The sequence below is a fragment of the Manduca sexta genome, chromosome 11 (assembly GCF_014839805.1).
Source record: "Manduca sexta isolate Smith_Timp_Sample1 chromosome 11, JHU_Msex_v1.0, whole genome shotgun sequence".
In the NCBI taxonomy this organism is placed as follows: domain Eukaryota; kingdom Metazoa; phylum Arthropoda; class Insecta; order Lepidoptera; family Sphingidae; genus Manduca; species Manduca sexta.
In genome coordinates this window covers 13,823,169-13,839,204 of record NC_051125.1, presented here as the reverse complement: position 1 = coordinate 13,839,204, position 16,036 = coordinate 13,823,169, and the positions used below count along the sequence as shown (strand labels likewise).

The window sequence follows — 16,036 nt, the reverse complement described above, 5'->3', positions numbered from 1 at the left end:
ACATCTGTTGCACAATGACGTGCTTTACAGTCACGTTGTTGGTTGCTACATGATGAGATAGTAGTAAATTTGATTGTACTCCCTTGGCTAAGTACTGCAAAAATATGCTTTTCTAGGCAAACAAGAGAAGGGTCTGGCTGATGGTAAGCAGCTTCCGCCGTCCATGGACTTTGCAGTGCCAAAATATAAATGCAGTAGACTTTCTAATAAGAAAAATTTAAAGATAGAAAATTTTTTAATGGATTCTAACTCACGGGGCGGATCATGAAGGATGCAGTCATTGAAACGTCGCTAGTATAAAATTTAACAAATTTGTAGTTCAGAATTCGTTAAGTACTTTTATTTCACTGTCGAATATTCGCGTTAACAAAATAAATCATTAGGAAAAATGTAGTTTACTGCGAGCAGGCACATATATTTTGCGGCAAACACATCACTCAAAGTCGCGGCAATGAGTTCCCAATACTACAATAATGTAGTGTCATTTATTGTACCTACTATAGTTTTTAGTGATATTTCTAGTGGCTGAGTTAGCTCACCATCAGATGGTGTGCTCGACACAAGATAAACACACACCAGAAACAAAATCTTAAAGAAACAACATGTATTTTTTACATTTTTTAGACTACTTTGAAGCCTTGACTATTAATTCATCATATTCATATTATTATCATATTTTGTTTGTAAATCAGGAAAATATCAGGCAACTTAATGAATTAATTAAGTATTATGATGTGAAATGTAAATAGTGGAGTCGAAACGTAATATAAATGTGAGCGAAAGTGAATGTGCGCCTCGTCACTGAACCAGCTCCGTCATGTCGCGGCTCCGTGGCGTATTAACAGAAACCACAGTTTGTTTATACACGAGTATTTGTTTATTTAATTAGCATGGTTTATTCAGAAATATAAATAATATTTATTGAAACTAATGAATGATAAAATAAAAGTAATATATTACTTTATTTTAGTGATTGTGGTTTGTTTTGTATACAAACAAATAAATATATTACTACTGTTTAGTAGATTGCTCAGACATTTCCAGCTTTAAACAAATATACACTCTTTTCCAATTAATTTATTTTCAGCATGCATTAATAAGATCCATTAGCCAATTGTTAAATAGCTAGATATTATTCACATATTTGAAACCACGTTACAAATACGCTTACTAATAAATCATAACGCGTGTAAATATAAGTAAATGCAATATTATCGTGCGTTCATCTCCCATTACTGCGGAGGCTGAGACAAGATCACATTTCATAGAATTATGAGAACACCAACATGTAATTAACTTTAATACTCCCTGTATACCTCAATAATTGATTACTCTGCGTTTATACGTCATTATTTTGTTAGTTCCCGATATGGCGATAGGCTCGTATCATATCATGGGACGGAACACACTCGGCGAAAAGTGGATGTCCTGGTTGCGCCTCTACAAATGCCTTCGGGGATAAATGCGTAATGTGTTTGTATGTGTGTATATTTTTATAGTACTTGACATAAATCACTTTAATATAAAATTAGTTTATTTACAGTTTATACAAGTAGGTATATCTACAACTAGACCACTCATACTCAATCATTTTATATACGGGTCACAATGACGTCATAGTTATGCCTCAGGCTACAATGTAAATTCATTGACATACTTGCTGTATAATAAATAGTAATAATAATTTAGTTTCATTTATTTTAATAAAACGTAATCACAATAAATTAAGACTTTGTTTTCATAGGGTTGGTGAACAGTCATGTGATCTTGGCAAGTTTATTTAGCTTTAGTGTAATTTTCGTAGTTAAGTAAACTAGATGATCAAGATATTGTTCTACTGGTATAAGGACGTCCATTTGCATTACTAGGCTTTCAAAGTAATAACATAATTCACCAAAGGCGAAGGGTACATATAACGCTATTCCTGCCTTCCCTTTCGTAATTTATGTAAAATATATTTATCATTGGAACAATTTGCAAACCGCATTTATGCATATTAGTAGTTCCCATATATTATGTTGGGTTTCCTTTCGGAACACGTTATCCTCGCCACTGTAGTTCATAACATTCGATTAATTCCTATTGTCGATTAATAACTGGTGCTATGTCATATGTAAGAGTCCGCCTGGGTAGGTACCACCGCAATGTCTATATCTGCCGCCAAGCAGCAGTGTGTAGTCACTGTTGTGTTCCAGTTTAAAGGACATTGTAGCCAGTGTAACTACTGGACATAATGAGACTTAAGATCTCATGTGTCAGGGATGGCGAGCGCAGTGGAATACTAAACAAAACTTCGTAATTCAAGGGGTTGGATGGTGTTTATACTGTTCTGAATTTCATCCAACAATGACACTGGCTACATTTGGAACATCAAGTTTTAATACCTTTATGAAACAAAAATACACAACGTTCAACCAATGCAAATGCATTAACTTAATGGCATAAGACGCAGCGAAAGCATAAGGTCAATGACATTAAGTACATTACATAAGTTGCGCGCTAAGTAGAGTTGCCGGTCTTGAGATAGAATAAAGATTAAATAAATGTTGATTAATGAGCAAAGTATAGTAGATATGTTTTAAACAGGTAAACTAGCAAAGGATAATGACAAAAAATATTTTTAAACTACCCCATAAGGTACTTTTTGTCTAGATACAAGTATTTGTATGTATATATTGTATAGTCTCTCGATATGATATTTGTATTGGCCCAGTTAGTGACTACTGTAAACAACGTGTTGAACCTACCATAGTGACCCACATAAGTGTATCGCGTTTTGGAATCAGCCTCTGTATATCCGGTTACAAAAACGCCGGCATAGTATAGCCAATTGGCGAGGGTAATCCTCTCTCGTCATTCGACAATACATGGACCCCACTTTACTTATCATCAGGTGCAGTGGGATCATTTAGTCGAGATTGTATGAAAAAAAAATACAGTCGAATTGAGAACCTCCCCCTTTTTTAAGTCGGTTAATAAAATAACACTGACCGACCTTAGGCTTGCCTACATCGTACTATTAGTATATTAATTGTTAAAATATGAAATAACGAAATATATGTCATTCGCCTAATTGTGAATTAGTGTTTATAATTAGTAGCAGTTGCCAGAACATTGACCAAATCACTACAGGGCATTCGTTCAGATATAGGGTGGTAAGACTTAATAATTGATTGGCCAGAATATTGAATCCGACCTCTTTCAACCCGCAAGCCAAGAGAACCTGTTGGATGACAATAAAATTAGATTAAATAATAGGCCCAGGTAGGCATCTGCATATACTCCCCACCATGAATGCAGCGAGTTAACGATATTGAAATATAATATTACACACATTGTAACGATTAAATTATGCAAATATGGATTAATATACTTAGGATATGCAAAACAAACTTATATAAGGTTTGCATAAGATTCCTTTAAGAACATGTTTATTAGTAAACAGTAAATAATATTTGTATCCGCGTATGTAAACGGACGTAGTTCATTTTATAAATGTGTATTAGCATTATAATTATAATGGTTATAGGCATTCTTTACAGCGTATGTCATAGGTTATATCTATAGAAATATTGAGTTGCTTACGAGAACTTAGTGTGTGTTGGAATGTAAATAAGTTAAGAATGATTCTAGATTCTTCGCCAACCTAGCTGCATGTATTTTATATCAGCCTGAGATGCTACAAAACACACGGCGTAAATATAGTAACCTATACTTTTCTTAATTTACTGACAATTTCATATCTTGACCGATTAGCATGCTGGTTTATTGGTCTCTGATCAACACCATTGACGTATAATTAGCACTCAGCAATAAGTTGAAAATTATTTCCTATGCCAGAGATAACATTCTGTCAACTGTGACATTATCGGAGTTTCTTCTGCTATCTCCTCTCTTAGTATGTTAATGCAATAGTTCATATGACACTAAATACAATTAAGTTTATACAGAGGCGGTCTTAAGAGGTAGCGAACAGGGCAACCATCCAGGGGCTTGCGCTTGCAAGGGGCGCAAAGAAAAACATATTACCAGGGCAATTAGGTAACGGGTCTCACAAAGATCTGCTATCTAGAGCTACACGTATATTGGAGCTTACATTGCTGTTTGTACAGCGGCTTGTCCTAGAATATCAGTCGTCGGTAGCCGGTACGGTGTGTTTTGCCTAATGTGTGCAGTGGGCCCTATTGTATCCATCAAAATATATCTTCCAAAAGCTAGCATAACTATAATTTGAATAAATTCAACTGTTTATTGTTAAAATTGAATTCGTAAAATCAAATCGTATCGATCTTGCAACCCGAGTTATATAAAGTAGTTTAATGTTCATCCGATTTGCATCGCTTTCCGCGTGTTAGCTGGGTATAACCATTGATATTGCGAAAGAGTTCTTAGTCATCATATTCCGAATATTAATGTTTGTTGTAGCATGGTAACGTTATACGAGTACACAAAATAACGATTGATGAAAACGTTGCGTTATTCAGCAGACTAGTGAGAACCCAAATTTGTTTATGAGTTTTGAGATTATTGATGAGCGATCAAACAGCACACAATACGCCCTTTTATCTCCAGGGATAATCAGAAGTCTAACACATCTATAGAACATATCCAGCTGTGTTAAGATCCATGTATTAGGGCACGAGCTTTTTACCATTCGCCGAGCACATATCTAGACTCTGAGGTGATGAGACTAGCAAATCCCAATATCCTTAACGCAATCCGGGATTGTATCTGATTTCTCAGCACGCTAGTTGTCAGTGCTATCTCGGTGGCGTAGTTTCATTGCGTGCACAGTACGGCTTCCGCTATGAGGACTCAGGTTCAAATCCCGTATTAGTATTAACCTGGACTCTGAAATATGTGTCTGATATGGAAATAGGCTCGCCCTACTACATGATGCAAAGGACCACAAACGGCTAAAAGTGGATATCCTAGTTGCACCTACCTCTTTCTCGGCTACTCCTTTGGGGATAATGGCGAGACATGTGTATTTTAGTTTACTTTTGCCCTTGGAACCGCTTCTAAACTGGTTACAGCCTTAACGATTAATGTTACAAATATATATTTTAATTCATTGTCAGTTTCTTCCTACACTGTAATAATTTGAGAGGCCAATCTTTCTTGTTCTTGTAATAAATATTGAGACTCCAAGGCATAGTATTAATTAGGGTAATCAGATTAAAATGTGTATTGCCAAGATTCTCAGAGGACAGAACCTTCTCATGAATTTTATGATTACAAATGTATCCTTCAAAAGTATTCATATTAATTTTAATGCTTTGCTTCCTAAAACAGTTGTAATTATGTCAGATGATTGTGCCTTTATTTCGACGACACTGACTGCTATGGCGCAGTGGGAGTGGAGCTGAGATACGATAGATCGCAGGTTCGTTTGTCACAAACCGAATGATGTGTCAATTTTGATATTAGATTGTTTTTATGTGGGGTTTTAACAATTTCTTTTAAAATAATGACTAACTAATAATTCTATATCCAAAGATATCTCCTCGTCTTTTGAGTGCGCCAATTTTTTATTACTGGTTATATTTTGAAAATTCTTCCACTAAGAGGAAAGGACATTAATTTTGCCACTAATTTTTATTTCAGGAATGAACTAACGGGCAGTAATTTGCCTTGTTTTACAAAGCGAGTGTTTGGAAACACGGAAATATAACACTTAAGAGACAATCATGTAAACACAATACTAGATAAATCACGAATTCATTATCAATCCTCAATTAAAGATAAATCTTTCTACCAGCCTAACCAACACTTCGAATCAATCGCACAAATCAAGAGTAAAAGTGATTGCGTAAGTAAACATACCGCTCAGTGTGTCCCGCGACAATTTACTGCTGGGGCATGCTCCGTGTCACTCACTCACTGTTCCCGACCACTCACGAATCCGCAGTTTGAAATTGTGCGAAATTTACAAGCGATTCGCGGGCACCGGGTGTTGTATCAGTCAGAGCGCGTCGACGCGTCAGGTGCGACTGAGCGAGCGGTGAGCAGGTGCTGCGCTCGTGGGGGTAAAGGATCTCAGCTGACCCGCTTTTGGTAAAAGTCCTAGGGTGGGTGCGGTAGGTTTTTTTTAGGACTTGTTTTAGATTTATGAGGTGGTTAATTGGGTTTATTTTTCGGTTCATGTTTGTGTAAAATAGAGGGTGCTTTATTAAAAATTTAAAGTACTAAGTAGGTCATTAAAAATTTTTCCTCCTCTACAATACGTGGTTTATTCATCCTAATTTTAAAAGTACTTGAGGTCATAATTATCGGTGTTCCTGTATTTATTCACTAGGGACATGTCGTTCAACATGTATGGCAGCATAGCCAGAGAGTGGGGCTAATTGATAATATGAAATTTGTCACATATTTATATGAATATTAAACAGTGTTGCCTCATGAATCTAGTTTTAGTTTAGACTAAAATTAGCAAATATTTTAAGATCATAGCAACCGGTATAGAATGTACAAAATTAACAAATATTTATATAATACAAAATTTCTCTCAACATAACGTCGGCACACGCCGGTGACGCAACGCGGACGCGGCAATTACCGGAGAAAACTCGTTCCGGACGCCGGACGAGTCACCGGACATCGACCGGACGCACCGGACATAGCCCACCATGACTTGGTCTCCGGTGCCAAGGGTAATGGTACGAGGGAAACATGAGCGTGACGTCAAACGTAGTTATAATGTGAGAATTTGAGTTATGTTCCATTGAATAATTCAGATTTAAAAGGTACCGCCTTGTGGACTGAATGACGTCACAAATGTATACTATATTTTTAAAAAGGTTAGCTATAAAAGAGTTGCACCTACACAAAATGTGACTAAACTCCTTTAACAATATAGTAAAATTTTCTATAATTTAATGGAATTTAGTGTACATCCGTTCATTCAATAATTACGTAGGTTTCCAGTTGGACTTATGTAGTAAATGGCCGGTAACATTATCTAAGGCGGCGGTCGCTTTCAAACACCCGCTTTCGATGTACCGACGCCGGTGTTGGTTACATTAACTTCACTTTTCTTGCAAATGGTACATGTCATACGTTATTATATTAATGGTCGAGGGGGATATCCGGGGTTGTTATTACTGATGGATATAGAATGGACTGGGCTTTCTAGAAACAGAGATCGTGCTGCCACAAAAGAAAAGGGTATTGATTGCATATTTCCTTTTTCTACACAGTGGTAAATTTTGTGAGGGAATATCAGTTCATATTTTATGGCTATGTTTATTTTTATAGAGGTATTCAGTATTTATTTAAAAGCCTTGCATGTTTATAAAGGTATCCAGTGTTTATTTCTTCAAGATCATTAATTAATTTATAGATTGCATCGAACAATTTGATGACGAATGATCACTGCCGCCTTTGAATTCATAGCTATTTCCAAAAGAAGTGCCTTACCTACACAGATGCGCATAAGCCATCTTAATCTAATGGAAAAGAAATGTGGGTTGTGATTTATTGGCACTGACAACCATAACCAGGAATTGTATAAAAGTTTCATCAAGTTATGTCAAATCTCATAAAAAGTAAAGAAAGCATGCCGCTAGCAAGCATGATGACAAGACCATTCGTAAGTGCAATTCACATCAGCGATCAAAATGCGTACTTCCATTTTATAACGTATTGTTTGTTTTTTTTGTAACTGACAAATTTTAGTAGGGTTGACACTTTAACCAATGTTTTTTACTTTTTTTATTCGACCAGAACGGAAAAGGTAATTTAAAATGTGACTGAGTATGCATTCAAATGTATAAAAGTGAGTCAGCATTTCATTAACAATTTGTGAGTCTTATACTTCCAAAGTACATTGTCTTGGATGTTAATTCATTAGGATTTCCATATGATAAAGCGATTTGCATTCCATCCGATTTTATTAAAACAAATGAAACATTTGTAAACTTTAATGTCCTTCACTATAACCACTTTATTTTGACAGAAAAGGTAGAGGTTCATTTGACTTCTTATCTACCGCTCAAGCCTTTTAACAGAGGGTTGCCTACTCAAGCCTTTTAACAAAGGTGTAAGAATTTGGATGTGTCATGAGAGCCACACTTTTTGAGGACGTCGGGAATGGTTTTAAGCCTTTTAAAAGGCCTTTCATGATAAAAATAATATAGTGAAATGAGCTGGGAAGAAACGTGATGGTACCATTTGAATACTGTATCTCGATTTTAACAAAAATAATACGGCGTCGGTAATGAGTGGTAGAATATAATATGGAAATTATGTGGAACTATTTAACATAATTTTGCCGAGAGTGCTCAGCATGATTGGACAGGTTTGATTACCTATCCAGTAACAGCTTGTAGTAGTCTCAGAAAACGAAAGTGAAAATGGAGCTTTGCTACGTTGTCAAGATCAATGAGATCTGGACTCCATATTCAAAATTCCTACTTTTCTTTCAAGATGTGCGACGAATCTAAAATGTCTCTGCACGTCCATTGCCGGTGGTATTTACCATCAGGAGCCCGTCAAATGCGCCAAAAGATTTTTTTTACAGGGTCCTCCTCTGAGTCCTCTGCACCTAATAGTAATCAGAGTAGGGTCCAAATTGATGAACATTGAATATTCCCGGCCAGTCGACGCAATTGGGTTGACAAGATATATCCGGATAGGTCCGGGAACGCAACCCGGAACGTGGTTTACAACTTTTGTATGCTGGTCGCTATCCGGGCAAATACAAAATATAATATCCGACTGCCAGAAATGATCAGTATCATCAGTCTTTCCCCGGTTCGCTGGTGTTACGTAAAGATGGCTCTCTTCTACAGCTATCAGCCCATCTGCTCTATTGTACCGGCATTCTTATGTGTCATCCACGAAAGTGGACGCTTTGTATTTATCGAAAGTGTTTTTAACCGGTGTTACTTGAATGGTAGAGTGCTTTGTTGTTCGCGATAGCTGTGATATTAGAAGGTGCGGGTTCAATTGCCGTAGAGATGAGGTCCGGTATTTGTGTCTGGTTTTGTGTAACAGGACTGAATGTTGGTAACAGTGGAGTTGTTAGTGTGGGATCGAAAATTAAGTTTTATTTCTCTCAAAGATCAAGTTCTAAATATAAAAGCTTTATTTGTAAATTTCTTGCAGTAGTTGTGTCTTATAGTTAACAACTCAGCAATAATAACCATTCTGCTAGTCTAAAGTTGATGGCACGTACACATACATGGCCCACCATACATGCTTTTATTTTTTGTGTCTTTTTGCAAAAATATACGACAAGTACACTTATAATTAATTTTATACTCTTATATCATGATATTTTATAGCTATTAAATCAAAGGATTTTTTTTATATTTTTCATGACACGATTTTATAAAGATTTTAAAATTCAATGATTCAATCGTTCCGTTACATTATTTTCACTTATCTCGCGACGGCTACTGGATACTCCGCGGTGGGTTGTGGTAGCTCGTTTATGTCTTGTGGCCGGCGGTATTATATTGTTTTGGCCGCAACATTACTCTCTACGTTTTCTACTCTTGTACAATAAACATATGCGGTTTTAATACCATTTTAAACAAGAATCATAGACAGTAATCATTGCTGCTATTACTTGAAACCTTATCTAACTTAGACCTTACAATACTATATCATAATTCAAGTGCTCATCTATAATGCTTTATGTTAATTAGTGAGGAACATTGCGTCTCGCAGCGGTCACTAGAAATCTTTTACTTAGATATAGAATGGTATTTTACTGGTGATATAGGTATCTACTGGTGGCAGGTATCTCATATGTGAGAAACCACCTGTGTAGGTATCACCACAATGTTCATTTCTGCCATCAAGCAGCAATGTGTAGTCACTGTTGTTGATTTGAAGGACATCGTAGTCAGTGTAACCACTGGACATAATAAGACTTAACATCTATGTGTCAGGATGGCGAGCGCAGTGGAATACCAAACAATATTGATTTGTAATTCAAGGTATTGGATAATGTTTCTACTGTTTATGGGCATACGTATCGCTTACCACCAGGCGAACGGCAAACTAATCTCGTCATTCAAAGCAGAAAAACTTTTATTTTTATTTTCTATAACCGGCTTTATAGTCAAATGCCCGAACATGGATCATTTATAAATGAAACAATCAGCTCGGCGCAGGGTTTGAACCGACGGTCTCATGTTTCGCTTTTCATCACGAAGGCTGTATTATATAATATACGTCTGTTAATAACTTGCTAACAAAGGGTCCATATTGAGTGAAGTGTGTTTTTCCTGTTGCCACATTTAATCGAATGACTAAGAGATTGTTCGTTATTTTGTTGTTCCTATTTGGTGGTTGCGGGCCGCGGCACGTTGTATAATTGCAGGAAAAAGTTGTAATGTAAAGCAATGAAAAGATAGACATTTTGTATAATGTATTATGTAAAGTAATAATTATTAGTCATAAAAATAATCATTAACTGAAACAAGTTTTTAATTAAATTTGGTGCATTTTAGAGTTACAAACCTACAACTTTTACGCTAAGATCTTATTGAGGTTGTAATATTAGGAATTCAAACTACTAAATACTTTGACAAGTAAGGCAGTTTAAAATTGTTAGTTTTCCATTCAATAAAATATACTAGTGTCCTACGATTAGATTTTTTGGCTAATAAATTCTTCTCTCTAACTCTCAACTGTGTATTACTTACGTCTCTGCTTACTCATTCGTAAATGATAGCGTAAACCTAATATATATATAATCAAGTTACACTATGGAGATATGTTTTTATATTTCGCTTACGCATTTCCACCTGTAATGTCTTTTGATATCGACCAGTTATTGCAAATGTGCGTAAATAAAGGCCAGCCATTAATATAGCTTTAATTCACGTCCTATATGAAAATCACGTCTTGTTTATGTCAAAGAATAATGAACTTAGAAATACTAAAACAAGTCTTATAATCCCCTTCCCACTCAAAGACATGATAATTTAAAAAGTGACGCATTTGGCGCTAATGATCTTCTAGCTCCATGGTCTTCTCCAGTCTTGCGTCGCGTGAGGATCCAGTGCAGCAATCTCCACAGAGCCTGCGTGTCCTCACAGTAGATCTTGTAGCAGTGCTTGCGTTTGCTCTTCTGAGATGGACTGAAAAATAGCGCACAATGAATAAATGTGAAGTACTAGTCGTTGATGCCATCTTTGAAAGGGGATATATACTATAGAAAAATAGCTGCTGCAGCTGATGTAAAGGAGGACAGCGTTTGTATTTTGAGGAAAACGATTAAGAAGTCGGGCTGTATAATGACGAAACCATATATTTCATGCGCCGAATGTCACCTCAAGGTTTCTAGTCGGTATGCCGAACTGATATTATATAGCTTAGTTTAACACAATATACTTTACATTATGTGCCTGACGGCTGAGAAAAATTATCCCAGATCATGTCTGCTGAATGCTGATAGTTTGACGAGTTATAAAATCAACATTCTTCAAGCTGATTAGCAAACTAATAATGCGGAGAAAATATAGTAAAATTATATGATGGTAGTGAGTACCTGTAATTCGCGTCTGATTGGAGTTCGCAGAGCAGTCGCCGCCGACAACGCTCGCTTATGGGCGGCACGTCTGGCACGCTGTCCGACCGACGGTACGAGTTCGATGCCTGTCTGGGGAAGTATAAAAGACAATCTATATTTATAGATGCGAAATTCTCTATTACTCTTCACAGCTGAACTTTTGAACCGATTTTAATTATATTTAGTATGATGATAGTTTGTGACCCTGGGATGGACATATAGGCTACTTTTATCCTGAAAATATAAAGTGGGACTTTTATTCCGAAAACTATCTTTTCACGTAGGCAAAGGCGCAAGCAAAAGTTAGTATAAAATAAATACTCAAGGTATTATGTAGATACAGTGTCTCGCAAATCAGGACACAAGCTTGTCATGCAGGAGAGGTATCTCTTATTTAATGAAATGAAATGAAATGAAATGATTTATTTGAATCTGTAAAATGTTATACATTATTTAGATTCCGTCAATATTAACTCTACCACCAGTTCGGAAAGCAGTTTTCACCAGAGAAGAACGGGCAAGAAACTCTGGTGTTGCTCTTTCAATCAGTTTAGGGTAAAGACTACAGTACATGATAAAGTAAGAAGAAAACAAAAAGTTTAGAGCAGTTCATTTATAGGCTCGTGAAATAAGGAATAAATTAATTATTTTTTTATATGACTGCACAACCCTCTCAGGAATCATGAAATTTCTCTATTATCCTTATATTCATAAGTTGTTGGGCAGAACAGTCCACACAAGCAGCATCCGTTCACGAGTATGACGCATGTGTCAGCCATCGGCCTCCTCAACCATATTGTAGGAAGTGTAGTAAGTAAGTAAGTAAGTGTAAATGTAGTAATATATTTTTATTCGAGTTGTATTGTAGAATCGTCTCTTCGTAACACACCTAACGGAATTGAGGACGGTAATAGCTATTTTCTAAACAATTTATTCGATCCAAAGCAATGTAGATGGCGATGTCACACCTGCGATATTATACGCCTTACATACAAACAGATATATTTTCTGACTTGTGTAAGCGTAATGCAGGGTTATCAAACGATTGGTTCATTTGACAATACCTAGACAAAAAATAAAAGAATTCGCAGGAAAAGTTGACAGCCCTATACTCGTGTGCGGACTTCCGATATTAAGCATGTTAACATGTGCTATTTGCATGCAGTTGGTGAATCTGAAGGTAACACAGAATGCTGTTGTAACGAGAAGTAGACGCAAGTGAACTGTAAAGTCTATTCAGTTTTTTCTGGTCTCTACTGTGCCTGTGTTTAACTGCATCTCTATCGTGAGTCTTGTATGCTGATATATCAATGATATTATGAACACACAAACTGACACACAACTTTGCTTACACTGTTTTTTGGAGACAGCAATAATAATAATATCAGCCCTGTATATTGACCCACTGCTGGGCACGGTCCTCCTTACTACTGAGAGGGATTAGGCTTTAATCCACCAGGCAGGCACGCCGCTTTGAAGTAATAACAATAGACTCTACATATACCCATATGTAAAACAATGCCTCAGATGACAGCTTAATGTAATTTATGAATTTCGGCTACAGAAGTGATTTTCGTGTTGCATGTCGCATTATAGACAGCGGCTAAGATTTACCGCAGTGTAATGTGTGGATAATTTTACTACAGCGTACATTATTGTAATTGCGTGAATGCAAATGGCGTGCGAGTAAACATGCGCTTTCCGGCGTCCGCGGGCCACCTCTATAACATTAACTGAATTTACACCGATGTACTAACGCTAGAATAGACATTATATTATATAACGGTTTTTTCTGAAGACAATTTGTTTTACGAGGCACATTTTGTCGATATAGCATTCATGGATTCCAGAGGGTACCTACGTATATATTTTTTTTCGTCATGTATGTATTAATTAGATTAAAATATTAAACACAGGAATAGAGAATACTTGCGCATACCGTCAATAGCTAAAACAATAAGAAATGTATAATTGTAAAATGTAGGTAGATATTGTAACGTAGACATCATTATTAATAATATAATAATTGGCGCAAATAACAACCGGGGCAAATAATATATCTCTAAACAAAAATGATCAATAATTCTATCGCTAGGATATGTCATTCCATACATAATTTTGTGTTAAACGATTGTAAAAGGCATTTTGTCTACGCCCCTGAAGAGCGCGTTCGCTAGACGCTTCCATCCGCCGTACCTCGTGGTCGCCGCCGACGTTCCCCGGCTGACAAATTGGCCGAGTTAAATAACGTACGTGTATTTTATACAAGGAAATAAAATTAGCTCTCATTCCGGTTCAACGTAGTTTTTTACTTTATAATATAGTAATGTCGCAACAATCTGCCTTTATGGTAAATAATTATGATACTGTTTAATGTAACAAAAAATTCTGATGAAACATAAAACAAAAATGTTTTACTTTCAGTGAATGTGCTGTTGGGTAATCGCGAGAAACTTTTGACTTTGTCACCTTTCAACCGATTGCGAAAAAGGGTGTTTTAATTCAACACTTATTGTACTTTCTACCAAGGATGGTGGTAGGGCATATTTGCCCGTATAGTGACCACCTTATATAAGGTGTTTAAAACCCGCCATGGGCCACATAATTACGTCGCGTTCCGGGACGACCCTGAGTATAGCCGGTTCCAACAGGCCGGCGTCGGTCAATCATCTCGTCACTGACGTTCTATGGAATCCCACTCCACTTACCATCAGATGCAGTCACTTTGTCGTACCAATGTAAAAATAATAAAAAAAGTATTCAAGATAAGTGTGCAGACGTTATTGACATTAGGCCAATAAATACGGCTTATTTTACTTACTGAGTGTCGGTGTTATGAATGGTGATGACACTGGGGGTGAGCGCTGAGATTATCAGCCCCACGGGGAGGAAAGCGGTGATGATTCTGCAGCAAATGTTTCAGCGGGCTCATCCTGGAATCATATATATGGAGTTAGTCTCTGAGGTGCTGCACGGCGGTAAGACTATCGCCTATCCATACAGCTCGGGTAATCTTGATAGGTACCGTATACGGGAAAAGATGGGAAACGGAAGGAAGGGAGATTTGAACTTTTAATTTTACCAACCTTACGCATTGCAGCAGTTAAGCTTCACGCCAGTTTTCGAAATTAGTCGTAGTGGTGGTGATATTGGGTTTTTCTGTATAGTATCAGCCCGGTGTATTGTATTTATGCCTGATATGGCGAGACTCGTTCACGTCACATTGTTTGACGGAACACACATGGCAAATAGTGGATGCCTGGTTGTGCTATTGCCTAACTCTTTGGGGATAAACGCGTGATGTGCGTTTAGTGGTACTAAGCACTAACCTTTCGTCGCTATGGCCCTTCCATTGTCAACAGCAAGAATGGGGTCTACTGGTGTGGTATGCAGTTACTTGAACCGAGATTTACTTTCCTGTTGCTATGTAAGATCAGGTATCTACCACAAATGATTTAAATTAAAGTTTAAGCAATATTGCAAGAATGAAAACCGACTCTAGAATCATTAGCTGTAGAAAATGTGTTAAACATAATTAATTTCACGTTAGTTTCGCGCGAAAATATGTAAATCTAATGTTTACGACACAAATATATATTATAATTTATTTATAAGCCATTAACGATTATGACATAGAATGTTGAATTTTCTAATAAATTCCGTTTATCTAATAAAACACGGGCGGGTTTGGAGGGACATCTTATCGTTTAGTTGCATAAAAGAGTTTATGTATACAGTACACATATAGATGCACTTACGTCTTTCATTTATAAAGATGAGGCGCAACTGGTACAACCAAATTTCCCAATTTGTATTTCGGTCCTATAACGAGCACCTTTAGAATTACAACGACGCAAGTGCAAAAACTGTTAAATTGACTTTATAATCCACAACATTTGAAAAGTGACAAACTATCGAATGCAACATCGACTTTCATGTAAAACTAAATGTCATACAGGATTGTCGACATATCAGGCCCAAATTCCAAACTCCCGTCTGTCATTGAGCCGAAAACCACAATATCATCTTTGCCTGACCCGACATTTGACCTAGATTTCAAAGCGTAGTCATACCGCACAGTAATATAATTATGCCATCGAAGCAGCCATAATTCAGGCAATCAAATACATATGTATTTTTATAACAATGAATAACAAAATGACGACCAACTCTCAACTATACTTGTATATAGTGTATACTGAACATAAACAAACAATACCGATTATATTTAGAGTCTCGGATATAAGTGACCAATCATTTAGTAAACGTGTATGCAGTGGCGAGGTAGATCAGTTTTTATTATAATAATCAATCAAATTCTTCTCCTGAGAATCGATTTCACTATCAAACGCTCGCCTCCGTTTATCTTAACGCATCAGTGAGGTGATCTATAATGTTGTGACACATATGTCTGTCTGTGTGTTGTGTGTGAGCAATATTAGATATTATCGGTGCTATTCGTTTTAGAGTTCCGCATTGGCTTAGAAAGTAATGACTTTACATATTTGC

The 16,036-nt window shown here is 36.6% G+C and overlaps 1 pseudogene; it reads right to left on the bottom strand.

Moving 5' to 3' along the window:
• Positions 1-5,981, bottom strand: part of LOC119189026 — a 45,162-nt pseudogene extending 39,181 nt beyond the window's left edge.
• Positions 5,982-16,036: the final 10,055 nt, after the last annotated feature.